The following is a 13,256-nucleotide window of genomic DNA, read 5'->3' on the forward strand; positions in this document are numbered from 1 at the left end:
CATTTGAGGAAGTGTGGTTTGAAAGATAGAATTGAGCAAATCACGAATTTTAAGTGGGCTGGGCCACTTACAAAATCCAAATGTCCATAAAGGTAATCATGTGCTGATTACTTTCATACAAATGGAACTCTGTCACTCCGTTCTATGTTGCTGAAGTCATGGCTGGACCCATTTTCAGCCCACAAAAGCAAGTCGTTGCATTTATTGACTTCTTACGAGCTCCTTTCTTTACCTAAGCTAAAAACAAACACGAAGCTTACCTCTTCTTTTACAACATAGCAGAAAATTGCTTCAATTCTATTTCAAATTTGGACCCTAGGAATGTCCCAAAGCTGATATAAAGCCTCTTCATCAAGTCTAGAATTAAGAATTTTCGTCATTCCTTCAACTACCATACTTATTTTACTCAAACTTCCTTACTTAAGAGCAACATATATTAAGGGTTTGGTGTGAACGTAGCAACACAATAGAGTCCTCTCTCTTTCCCTTACCACATCTCTTAAATTCCTCATCATGCTGTATGTACAAAAATATTTAGATATAATGCATTATTCATGTTTTCCCATCCTTTTGTTGTCTAGCACTTTTAGGCTTTCTTTGTGATGCACCATTAGCCTTTACTCCAAGAGTATTGTGAATTTTGGGCTTGACTATCCTTAAAGTTTTTACATTTATTGAACCCAATGGGCATTTGGGATCACTTTCGTTTTGTTTTTCCCTTCACAAACCAACCCTGACATAGGCATTTATATGATCTTCTTTCTGTTGAGTTTTAATGTTAAAGTTTCTATCTTTGCAGGCTTAGGACTTTGAATCTTTTTCTAAAGGGCTCACTGGAAGGGAGTTTTATTGGCTTCATTCAGTCAATGAAGATAACAAAAAGAGGGTAAAAGACAAACATTTGTGCAGTTTGTGATTCTTCTTCTATCCACTCAATATTTATGTTTGTACATCTTTTTAATGATGTGAAATTCAAGTTACTATTAACCATGTGTATTGAGACTCTAAATTACATAGCAGAAGATAGTTATTATTGTTTATTTAAGTTCTGTACGTATGATTTTTTATGATGAAATTCATTTGAGGGGCATCAAATTATGTTTGGTTCTTTCATGTTCATTTTTATCTCTAAAGAACCCCTCATCACACCAGACCACCACTTCATGACTATTAGACTCCCACAAGATCCACAGCATCAAACAAGTCGTTTACTCCGTAATTCTCATTCAAAGAGAATTTCAAGGTGAGCTTTCATCTCTCTTGATTTCATATATTCTTGCCTAACACTTGTTTAAAACTTTATTCCATGACTGACAGAAAATTAGAACCTCTTGATCAAAAACTAAAGAAGGTCCGATTATGATATTGAAACAATTTTCTTTCGAGTCACTGGAGAAGGATTGGGAAGTCTTCTAGGCTGTAAGATAGAATCTCTTTCTGCCATATTAAATTTGTAGATGCTATTAGGATCTTTATCTTCGCAATTTGGAATTTGGTGATTTTACAAATGTGGACAATGAAGTATGAAAAAATTGTATTTGTCTAAAGGGGGCAGGATTTCTCTTTTAAAGAGTGCTCTTTGGTGTTTGCCAACCTATTTTACTCCCATCTTCGATATGCTGACATAAGCTTGGAAGAGGAAATGCACTATCTCTGATGCACTTTTTTGTCTTCCCAAACGATACCCTTTGAAATGTTATTATTATTATATATTTTGGACGGTATTTTAAATGTTATTGGTAGGAAGCTTTAGTTATTTTTTTGTGCACATGTTTTTGTAATCATGTTAGCTACTCAGTTAATAGAGGGTTTTTTTTTTTTTTTTTTTTTTTTTTTTTTTTTTTTTTTTTTGGGTTTAGTTCATAATTATCCAGAAAGATGCTTGTCAGAAATTTTGAGTTGGTTACTTGATGACAAAGGCGGTGGAAGGCTTGTATATGAAAAATATGTGCTTAAGTTCCATGCATTAAATCAAGATGTACTTGTTTTGCTTCTGCTGGAAGTTGAATATAAATCTAGATCTTTTGCAATCTCAATGTGAGTTGCTCTTCTTTCTTAGTCCTTGTAGTTTGATATTAGGCTATACAAAATATAAATTAAAGGTGGGGATTTTTGGATGCTAATGACCTTTGATTATCTGCGTCTAGATTGACTGGAATTTACATTTTGACTAAGTTAATTGTGGGTTTTGTGCAGTTTTCATTATCATGGTGTTTATGAAACATCAAGAATGTGTTAGATTTTGCTTCAGGGCAGGCAAGGCTTATTAGCAGACCACTTATCATAAAGCGAAAAGACAAAATGGCTTGTTTTCACATGATGAGATCATAAGAGGTACCTATGAAATAATGTTGGTGCTCCTTGCATCAAGGCAGCTATAAAAAGGTCTAGAAAAGTAATTACACCAATTTGTGGACTTAATTCAAGGATGTAAAGAGTTTTCTTGGTCAAAATGGATTTTCTTGGGATGATACCAAACAAATGGTTGTGGCAAGTGATAAATACACTAGTTTTTTGTTCACTTTTTGATTTGATCTCTACCTTTGGGGTGATAGTGAACTGACATAATACACATGCAGGATCACCTGGAGGTGCAGTTGTACAGAAATAAAGCCTCGATGAACTTCGACGAATTGTACTTGATATATGCACGTACAACATCAAGTGGAAGATACTGCTGAACAAGTCATGATATAGACTTTGATGATGACATTCAAGGAGTGAAAATGGGTGACTTTTTATATCCCAGCATGGATCTGCAGAAATGTTGCATTTGTCATTTGCATTTTAATGTATGCTACTGGTATTGTGCCTATATTAAGCCTGTTTTCACTGATTTTTTTTTTTTTTTTTTTTTTTTTTTTGTGCAAAGATCTAATTACATATTTATTATTCTAGGGAGCGCATAAAACGAGAGACATCATAGACAACCAAACTCCCCTCCCCTTTCCTTCTTCTTAGTCTATGCAGAGATATCTGGAACTCTATCCCCACTAGAATTTCAAAAAATTTGAAGAAAAATGGCCTTTTCCCATCTCCAACATTTATATATCCCAATCTTGCTTTTGGCCACTCTTTCGGTTGTCAACCATGGCCTGCTTTCTACATGAATCAGTAATATGCTTTCACCTGATTGTATGCAAAGCCAGTTATGACCTAAGTAGCACCTAATGACAAGATTTGTTTGCAAACTTGTCTATATTAGAGGAGAAATAAGAACCTTTAACCCCCACACAATAGACACAAACATTAAAAACAATAAAATAGTGTTGCAGAGAAATGAGCACAAGCTACATGGCCTTGTGAAGACTTGATTGGACTGGTCCTGATGGCTTATTTTTCTCTGTTTAATTGATATGGCCCTAATATCTCTTAAAATTTCATTTGCAGATCTCAAGTATAGGTCATAGGTGCTTCCTCTTTAAAAATATTGCTCCAAAAATTGAGCAGATGCCTGCACAACACAAGTTCTCATGGCATTTTTTTACGATTGTGTTCTGGATATCCACTACTTCTGGGGAAATGCTTAAGGCACTTCTGGAATGTCTGCTAGCTCTTTTTGGGACCAACCCAAAATACTTGTATGAGGAAATTCAGAGGGGGATCTGGTTTCTGATTTGGCAGTTGCCAAAGCAACTTAGCAGCAATGGGCATGGTCGACTACTTTGTTGGACCAATGTTTTACATGCTTGTTGGGCTTGGTTGGAACAGTTTTTTTCATACAATTTTTGTCCAAATGCTTATGAACTCCATTTCCATGTGGGAATTGTAACTGCATTTATCTTCCTTTTATTAAATTTGATAGGGTCTCTCACAGTGATTAGTTGATACAGATCCCAGGTGCCCAAGGTTCTGGTGCTTGTCTTGTTGGTCTGTATGTTATTTTATGACCGTAAGCTTAGTAATTGCCAAGTTTTCAGGGTTATTCCAATTATTCGAGGTATATGTTGATTGAGGCTCTACAACATGACACTTTTGCTCCCCCAGGTCCATTAAATTGATCACTTCAAATATTAAGCTAGTTTTGGATTCTCTCTCTTGATGGAATTTTGGGTTTGTTCATAAAGAAAAAAAAATTTTGCTCCCAATTTGATCCGTTGGATGGCAGTTTGTAATTCTGATTAGTCAAAATGGATTTTTCTCTAATTTTCTTCAGGTTAGAGATGGCCGGGCCCTCTGTCTCCCTTACTCTCAATACGGTATATTTACTCAATAAAAATAAAAAATAAAAAATAAAAAATCAAAGATATATGGTCTTCCACTATTGTTTCATATTGCATGTTGCAAGCTGTGCCTTGCTTGTGTGCTTGGTACTTAGTGATAGACTTTATAGATTATACTAATCACGTAATCTTCACTTAGTACTAGACATTGCAAATTGTATTTAGGCTATAATTATCTTTCAATTGTAGCTTATAGTTGTAACTTATCTATATTTTCTGAATATTTGAATATAAATACAAAATGTGGACAACAATCGAATGTAAGCTGCCACTTCCAATTTTACAATATTTTCTTTCAAAAACTAGCCAATTAATTTGGAGGAAATCGTGACTAGCATTTACATTAAACTAAAAAATTATACATAAAGATTTTTTTAAAAAAAAATTTATACATAACAAAAGACTTTTCTATATACATAAAGAATAATACTAGAGAAACAAATTATTTTACAAAAAATTTTACAAACTGTTAATGTGGTAAGTGATTATTGGTAAATGAAAAGTGATATTAATGGTAGGTTTAAATAAAAACCAATAAGAGGTTGCCTACATCAACATTTTGTAAAAATGTTGTAAAATAGTTTTTGTCTATAGTATTACTCATATATAAATCAATCATAAACACAAAAAAATAAACATTAACATCATAGAAGTATTGTTAAGAACATATCGAAGGTATGTTGGATTTCACCCTTTACCTTAGCAAGTCATTATGAGGCTAGCACTCTTGAATTTTGACCTAAATAGCCTTTAAATAGGCCAATAAATTTTATTACAATTAAATTTCCCTTCTTTTTAGGGGGAGAATTTATTTTCGGGCTTCATTTTTTTTTATTTTTTTGGCTGAATGATTTTCAAACTTCATTTAACCGACTATTCTAGCCCATTAAAATAGAATTTGGACTTTCCATAATCTTAAAGTTGTATTCTTTTGAGTTATCTTTTTAACCCAACTTGAATCATCGCAATTCAATATTTGAGCAGAAAGTTATGCTCAAAATACTAAAACTATGTGGGCTGTATTCTTAGGTGAATATTTCTAATAAAATCCTAAGGTGAATTGGACTTGGAGTTAGTGTGAACCTTTGATTTCTTGCTCCATTTGGGCTCGAATTTGATTGGGTTGAGATTTTTTAACCTCATTATGACCCTTGTCAAAATTTAGTTTATTAGTCTTCGTCTAATATGCTCATTTCATTCTAGATAAATCTTGCTTGAATCAATTTTATTCTCCTACAAATCAAAGACATATTCATGCATTGAAATTCATTTTAAGTACAAAATTAATTATTCAACATTACTCCAAAATTAAATATAAAATTCATGAATTAAGACAATATAAGTAAGATAATACTCCCTACTAAAAGTATAAATATGCAAAATTAAGCTATTATCAATCAACCCCAAGATTCTCAATCTTAGTTATATATACAAATTAAAATTTTAATAAAATGAGTAAAATTATATCCATTAAAATTAAAATAATTTTTCTATAAATTTATGTTGACAGATTTTTTTTTTTTTTTAAATCACAATGAAATTATAAAATTCACAACAATTCAAAATATTATCTTGTAAAGTTGTCATTTACAACTATATTTTATGTTGGTTTTATTCCATGACAGAAAGTGTTGTAATTACATTAATTTTATTCCTTGTATTTTGTGGGATTTTATTTTATTAGATTTAGTATTAAGTTGGTGAAGAATTGAGCATGAAATGAAGAATCAATGTAATTTTGCGACTAACTCACAAGAAGCTCGCAAATAAAGGTTCCTACGAAAAGGGCACGTGAGAAGCGCATGCTGGAAGCTGAAGAGTCATGCCAAGCTGTCAGTTTCATGAGTGTCTCACAAGAAGGGACAACCCGCGAGGTACCCGCGAAACACTCTACTTGGAAGATTTTAAGTGTGACTTTCTTACCTTTTACTCATACTATATATACCTTCATTACCCACAAAAGTAAGAGAGGCTATTTAGAAAGAAAAACCCTAGATAAGTTTTTACAATATAACACACCCATCTTTTAGAGAAAGAGCTACTCATCCTTAGTGAGAAATCATTGTAGACTCTACTCCTCCCCTCTCCTATTGTCATACCTTTGAGGAGATTTGTACCCAAACACAACCCACATATTTTCAGAGTATAGAGAGTGTTTTGAAGCTTGAAAAACTTTGGGAATTTGCCAAAAGAAGCCAGCAAGGCTTGGCGGATGCAATCGGTTGTATTGCGAGATCCAGAAAACTAGAGAAAACATGACTCCAAGAAATTCGTTGGTAACAGGAGCTTGGAGGGCTCAAGTACATTGGGTAAACTAGGCTTAGAGGGTCTTTTTAATTCATATACTCCAACTTTATTCTCTAGTGGATCGATTTCAACTTGGAGGGTCACGAAGAGGTTTTTCGCTAAGTTTTTCAGTTTCCTCTTCAATAACATATCTTGGTGTTATCTTGTGTTTGCATCTCTCTTCCGTTACTCTTGTGCTTTACATTTATTACTTATTGTTTATGTTTGCGCACTAGAGTAGTTTTGGTTATTGCTCTTTAGTTACTCTTGTTCCGCACTTAGATAAGTTAGAGTAAAAGCAATCTAGCTATATTTTTAATTTGGGGTCTAAACAAGCTCTTGTATTTTTGCACAAATCCGAGCTTTCATATTTAATCATGAATCACATATGTTATATAGTTAACTTCAATGAACACCGCACCACAAAAAAAAATAAAATAAAAAAATCTAGGTTAACAACCATTTAATTGTTCTCATCTTTGATATAAGTTCTAATGACTACAATATTACTGTCAAGTGTGGAAATTATTAATCATTATTATCATTATTATTTTTATCATTATTGTCATTATCATTATCATTCCTTGACTACATTATCTATAAGATGCTTGCTTGTTATTTTTATTGATTCTCATAATAAACTTTTATTCCTCTTTACAACCCACCTAATTAATAAATCTTTGTTCATATTTGTATATATGAAGATAAATAACATATGTTTATACTTATGTACAAAATAAATAATATGTAAATAGCGTTTTAGTCCATATATTTGGTACTTTGAATTTGGTCATCAAGTTTATATAACTTCATTTTAATCCTTATATTTAAAAATTTGCTATTATTTTGGTCCTTAAATGAGAGTAAGATGGAGATTAAAATGACTGTTAATTTAAAAATATAAGGACCAAAGATGAAGTTATAAAAACTTAAGGACCAAATTGAAAATACAGCTAGAACATAGGGACCAAAAAGGTAATTTTCCCTAAATAATACTCATTGCCTCTTTGTTTAACTTCACGTGGATAATTTGTTGTCGATAGAATGACTTGCCCGAAAAACAATCATGATGAATTTAGTCACATTATTTTCATTTTTAGTTGTACAGTTTCGTTTAAAGTTAACTTATTCGGTTAGTTTTATTAAATTTTACCTAACTGAGTATTCACCAAACTTATATTATTAGGATTGTACTCACAATAAGTAGCGGTTTCATTGTTGAAAAGACCCTCAAATGTGTAACAATGCAAAAAAATGGGGTTATCTCCAATAATATATTAGATTATGTTAATAACTATCCTTAGGGCAACTGTTAATAAATCATAATAAAAAAGTTTTGACTCTACTTTCATGGAAAATATAAAAAGTTCTCAACAATATTTATTTTTTTTTAATCATTTTTCCAATAAAATGTTTTTAAAAATAGTTCCTAAACCAATGCCGTAGTTGGTTAACATTCCCCAATTTATTATATGTTTCAAAAATACTTGAACAATGGTTATGTCTCTATATTTAGTACTTTCAATCATCATAATCATAGAAATCTACCTATAGCTAGAAATGCTCAAAACAAAATAAAAAACATGAAAATATTACCTAAGGTGTTCAGGAGAAAGAAAGAGGTAAAAAGTAAACATGGGTTATTACATACATTGTCAAAATAAATAAAAGCATAGAAATTTATATTTATTAACTATTTACCATATTTAATTACCATTGTGCAAATTCTATAAACATATGTTTCACTATATGTGCGTTTTCTACGAATATATGTTTCATTATATGTTTGATTTTTATGTTTATTCATAATTTTGTTGCATATTACACAATGTTTTGCAAGGACTATTGATAATATAAAATTGCATATCTCATATATCATTTCATAAACACGTTTTATTCCCTTAAAAAAATATACATGTATTATTAATAAAAGACAAAGGTGGATTTTGAGTGGAGTTGTGTATGGCTTTGTGTTAGAACTCCTTTCCTTTTCCTTCTTCCTTGTGTGTGTGAGTCTAAAAAAAAAAAAATCAGTCCCAAATTTGGGGTTGGCTCATCAACAAAACAATTAGGGGTGGTCATATGTATTATTTTCCTTCAATATATAAAATTGCTATAAAAACTCAATATATAATTGCATAAAATTCAAAAAATTTAATGTACAAATTATTTGTTACCTGAACAAATTTTTTTAAAAACTATAATTACAATCCAAAATGAAATAAAAGAAAAAAAATTGTATAATTTTTCATAATTTAATATTATCTCATTAAAATTTGGAAATACAAATGTTTTATATATATATATATATATATATATATATGAAAAAGAAAAACTCAATGGTCTCACGTTTGAAACACAAACCTTTATATTTAATTTTAGCTATTTATTTTAGGCATGTAGATCCATTCTTCTCTTTTTTAAGTAAAATAAATTAGAAATTGCAACAAATAAACCCAAATAATTTTTTTTTTTTTAATTGGATACTTAAAATTTGGGAATTTTGATATTGAATTGTTTGTAACATGAACTAAAAAAAAAAAAAAAAAAAAAAAAAAAAAAAAACAATTCAATGGAATTATTTGAGAATTTAGTCAAAAACCATAACAATAAAATCCAATGGAAAAGTAAAAACAATTCCCTTACAAAATTATCCACAACTTGGAAATTGGTTAATAAAATTGAAAATATAAATGCATTAAGAACCAACAGCAACAGCCGAATCAAGAGTCTTATAATTCAACTGATTAGCATTTTCTAGTGTTTTCAAGACACCTAGGGTTCAAATCCCCTCCCCTTTAATGGCCTTTGGGAGTTGTAAAGTGTAAACCCTTGGACTTTGAGTGTTTTTAACCTTATAGCTCCCGGCAAACATACGTTTTTATTTTCAAAATTATACATAACTTGAAAATTATTTAACTAAAATTGAAAATATAAATGCACTAAGAGCCAAGAGTCGAAAGAGTGGGAAATCTGAAGAGATTCGAAAACAAAATCTTGTTTTCAAATGATGCATTTTAAAGAATTTTTCTAAGGATGGAAAACAATTTTTAAGAGATGCAGAGAAATTTCAATGTCTTAGGAAAGTTTTTAGGTAGTATTTTTCAAGATAAAAATTTCATGATTTTTCTTAAAATCATTTCAAGGATGAAAATTGCATAGCTTCTAACAAAGTAGTTTTCAAGGAAAAAAATTCCATGGGTTTTATGAAAAATCATTTTCAAGGATGAAAATTTCATGGGCTTTTAGAAAGTAGTTTTCAAGAAGAATATTCCATTTTTTTGGAAAACCATTAATCATATGGGTTCTTGAAAATTTATTTTTCAAAAAGAAATTCCTATGTTTTCGGAGACGCATTTTTCCAATAATGGAAAATACCACAAAGTTTTAAAAGATTATTTTGTTTTGAAAATAATGGGTTTCATTGGTTTTCTTTGGAAAACCAACTCACTTTTAAGAAGCACTTTTAGCAAAAAAAAAAAAAAATATATATATATATATATATATATGTGGAAGTATGGTTTATCTTGATAACATTTTAGAAACACAAGCAACTTTTGAAAACAATGTTTATTTTGGGAAACAACTTGAAAATCTTTTCTAGAAGTGCTATTGGATCGACGCTTATTATCTGATAGTAGGGATTCACATCACTAACTAATATTGGTATGCAAAACCCATGCCCATTTTAACACATAAAAATAGATTACAATGAAAGTAAATTCAATTCAAGCAATTAAGGTTATAGGCTAAAATTAACTACACATGGCATCCCTACAAGTGTATATAACTAATCTCATCATCCATGCAAACCCATTGATTCCATCATATATGTCCATTTATTTATACATATTCACCAAAATTTACTCATGCGCATTCTATAATCTCATCATGCAAAAGAGAAGGGAGATGAACGTACTACACACCTAGGCAAGCATAGATTGATTCACGGATAGCCAAAATAACCCAAACATGTTATTAATGGATTCATGGCACTTAACCATTTGTGATGTGGTTCAATAAACGTTACTTATCTAGCACTTAGTGGTAAAATTATCAACGGAAATGGATGGTATGACCAATATGAAAATATAATTTTTCAAACATGAATGACCAAAACAAAAATTTTGAAATGTAAAGGGTCAAAATAAAAATAACTTCGAACCTGAAAGCCAAAAGAGTACTTCAGTTTATATCTACAATGAACAAAAACAAAACATGAGATCAATAGACATGAAAAACCATCTATTCTCTCTAGAAATAATAAAAATAAAAATAATGTTAGCGATGTCAAATTACTCCATTGTCCTTTTCATAAGCAAAGCAATGAGATTTCTTTCCCCTTTTTTTGAGAAAAACGATAGTTTAATTTTATTAAGAATTAATGAATTATAAGTGTTGTACTGCAGTGAGTAAAATATTCGAATTACATGGGGACCATGGCGGCATATCTTCCATCCAGTATACTCCTTTATCATGATTTTGAGACTTCTTAGCTTATTATCCTTGCACCCAATAAATATTGGAATTTTACATGTCTAAGACCACTCAGTAGAATCTTGATATCATGCCAAAGGTGACCGAGATTTATCACAGCATGGTGTTTGCTTGTGTATAGAGCTCCTTCAATACACTTTGAAAATGATAATCTATCTCCAATTCTCTAATTCCCAAATCTATTGCAAATTCAATCACATGACGCAAGCCCGGAATTTCCTATCTCCAAAGACCTTAATGCAGACAAGAGAATAATGAGATTTTAGTACCCAAAGATGGACCTACGTTGGGGCTGAGGGGGGCCATGCCCAATTAGAGCATCCACAGCAGTGGAGCTAAAAATTTAGCTTTTTAGCTCCACCAAAAGTTACTTTATCTATTTTACCTACATACATGCTGCAGCAGTGGATCTATTTTAGCTTTTAACACAATAAAATAATATAAACATCACAATAAAATAATATATCCATTACAATAAAATAATATATCCACTACAATAAAATAATATATCTTATACAATAAACAACAACCACAACCACCTTCAACCGCCACCGCCGCCACCACCATCGCCGCCATCGCCGACGACTTTTTTTCCACCGCCGTCGTCGCCGCCGCCACCGCCACCGACGACTCTTTTTCCGCCGCCGCCGCCGCGTGATAGCAAATAATCGTCTAGTGTTATATTTTTTTTTAACCCCAAATTATACTCATACATTTTTTTTTTAATAAAACAATTTTTCAATTATCATGATAACGTATTATCGTCTCAATTATCCGGAAGCAACCTTGAAATAATATGAACTATGAAATGAAGGAACTTTATAATGTAGTCCATAGATTTATAAGAAAACATAGAAAATAAAATACATATTATAGCAAGAACAATGTAGTCCATAGATTTGCTCACATACATAATTCAAACCAAATTACAATAAAACTCACACACTCGCACAAGTTCTTATGACTCATACTAAACCCACATACAAAAAAGAAAGTTCCTACGACTCGCCTTGCAATTGCCATAAATGTTCAATAAGGTCCGACTGGAGTTGAAAATGGATTTCTCGGTCTCTAATGCGTCCATGCCTCTCAATGTATGACAAAAATTCATCACTTTGTTCACGTAACATTTGCAGAGGAGGATTATCCACTCCATCATTTTGTTCATAATCCAAATCTACCACTTCATTATCATCCCGCTCATCTTCTCGCTCATCTTCAACAATCATATTATGGAGAATTATGCACGCTTTCATGATCTTTTTGAGTGTTTCAAGATGAAAAAATCGTGCAGGTCCACGGACAATTGCGAAACGTGCTTGAAGCACTCCAAATGCACGCTCAACATCCTTCCTATACCCCTTTTGGGCTGCTGCAAATAATTTATGCTTATGTCCTTGTGGAGCTGGGATTGTTTTCACAAATGTTGCCCACTTTGGATATATACCATCAGCAAGGTAATATCCCATAGTGTAGTCATGACCATTAATTGAGTACTGTATTGTAGGAGCACGTCCTTCAGCCAATTCATTAAATACATGAGATCGCTCTAACACATTAATATCATTATTTGACCCAGGTAATCCAAAAAATGCATGCCATATCCAAAGATCATATGATGCTACTGCCTCCAAAATAATAGTAGGCTCACGAATATGACCACAATATTGACCTTTCCATGCAGATGGACAATTTTTCCACTTCCAATGCATGCAATCAATTGAACCTAACATACCTGGAAAACCTCGACGTTCGCCGTGAGCTAACAGTCTAGCAATGTCTTCATTGTTTGGCTTTCTCAAGTATTCTTCAGAGAAAACATCAATTACCGCAGTAACAAATTTTTTCAAACTTTCTAATGCAGTAGTTTCTCCAATCCGCACATATTCATCTATCAAATCACCCGATATTCCATACGCAAGCATTCTAAGTGCAGCAGTTATCTTTTACAATGAAGATAAACCAAGTTTGTTAGCACTATTTCTTTTTTGGACAAAATAAGAATCATGAGCTTCAACTTGAGATTGAATACGAAGAAAAAGAGAACGCTTCATTCGAAATCTCCTACGAAATAAAGTAGGTGGATATATTGGTGTGGGAGCAAAATAATCAAGAAAAAGCCTCTCATGGCCTACCAAATGATTACGTTTGATAGAACGACGACGACGCTTAGGTTGTGATGCTTCCATAACAAGTTCTTCGATTATCTCATCTTCATCTGAGTCATCAAGAAGGAACTTGCGAATCACA

The 13,256-nt window shown here is 31.8% G+C and overlaps 1 long non-coding RNA gene across 2 annotated transcripts; it reads left to right on the plus strand.

Annotated features, from left to right (window-relative positions):
* The first annotated feature begins 238 nt into the window (after positions 1-238).
* LOC126716801 (uncharacterized) lies at positions 239-4,146 on the plus strand. 2 transcript variants are annotated; one of them, XR_007652290.1, is made up of 5 exons: positions 239-1,419; positions 1,860-2,037; positions 2,197-2,334; positions 2,580-2,792; positions 3,391-4,146. It is a non-coding gene; the product is annotated as an uncharacterized LOC126716801 (long non-coding RNA). The 2 variants fall into 2 exon arrangements; XR_007652291.1 differs by having other exon boundaries at positions 2,580-2,730.
* The last annotated feature ends 9,110 nt before the right edge of the window (positions 4,147-13,256 follow it).

This window comes from Quercus robur, chromosome 3 (genome assembly GCF_932294415.1).
Source record: "Quercus robur chromosome 3, dhQueRobu3.1, whole genome shotgun sequence".
Lineage (NCBI taxonomy): Eukaryota > Viridiplantae > Streptophyta > Magnoliopsida > Fagales > Fagaceae > Quercus > Quercus robur.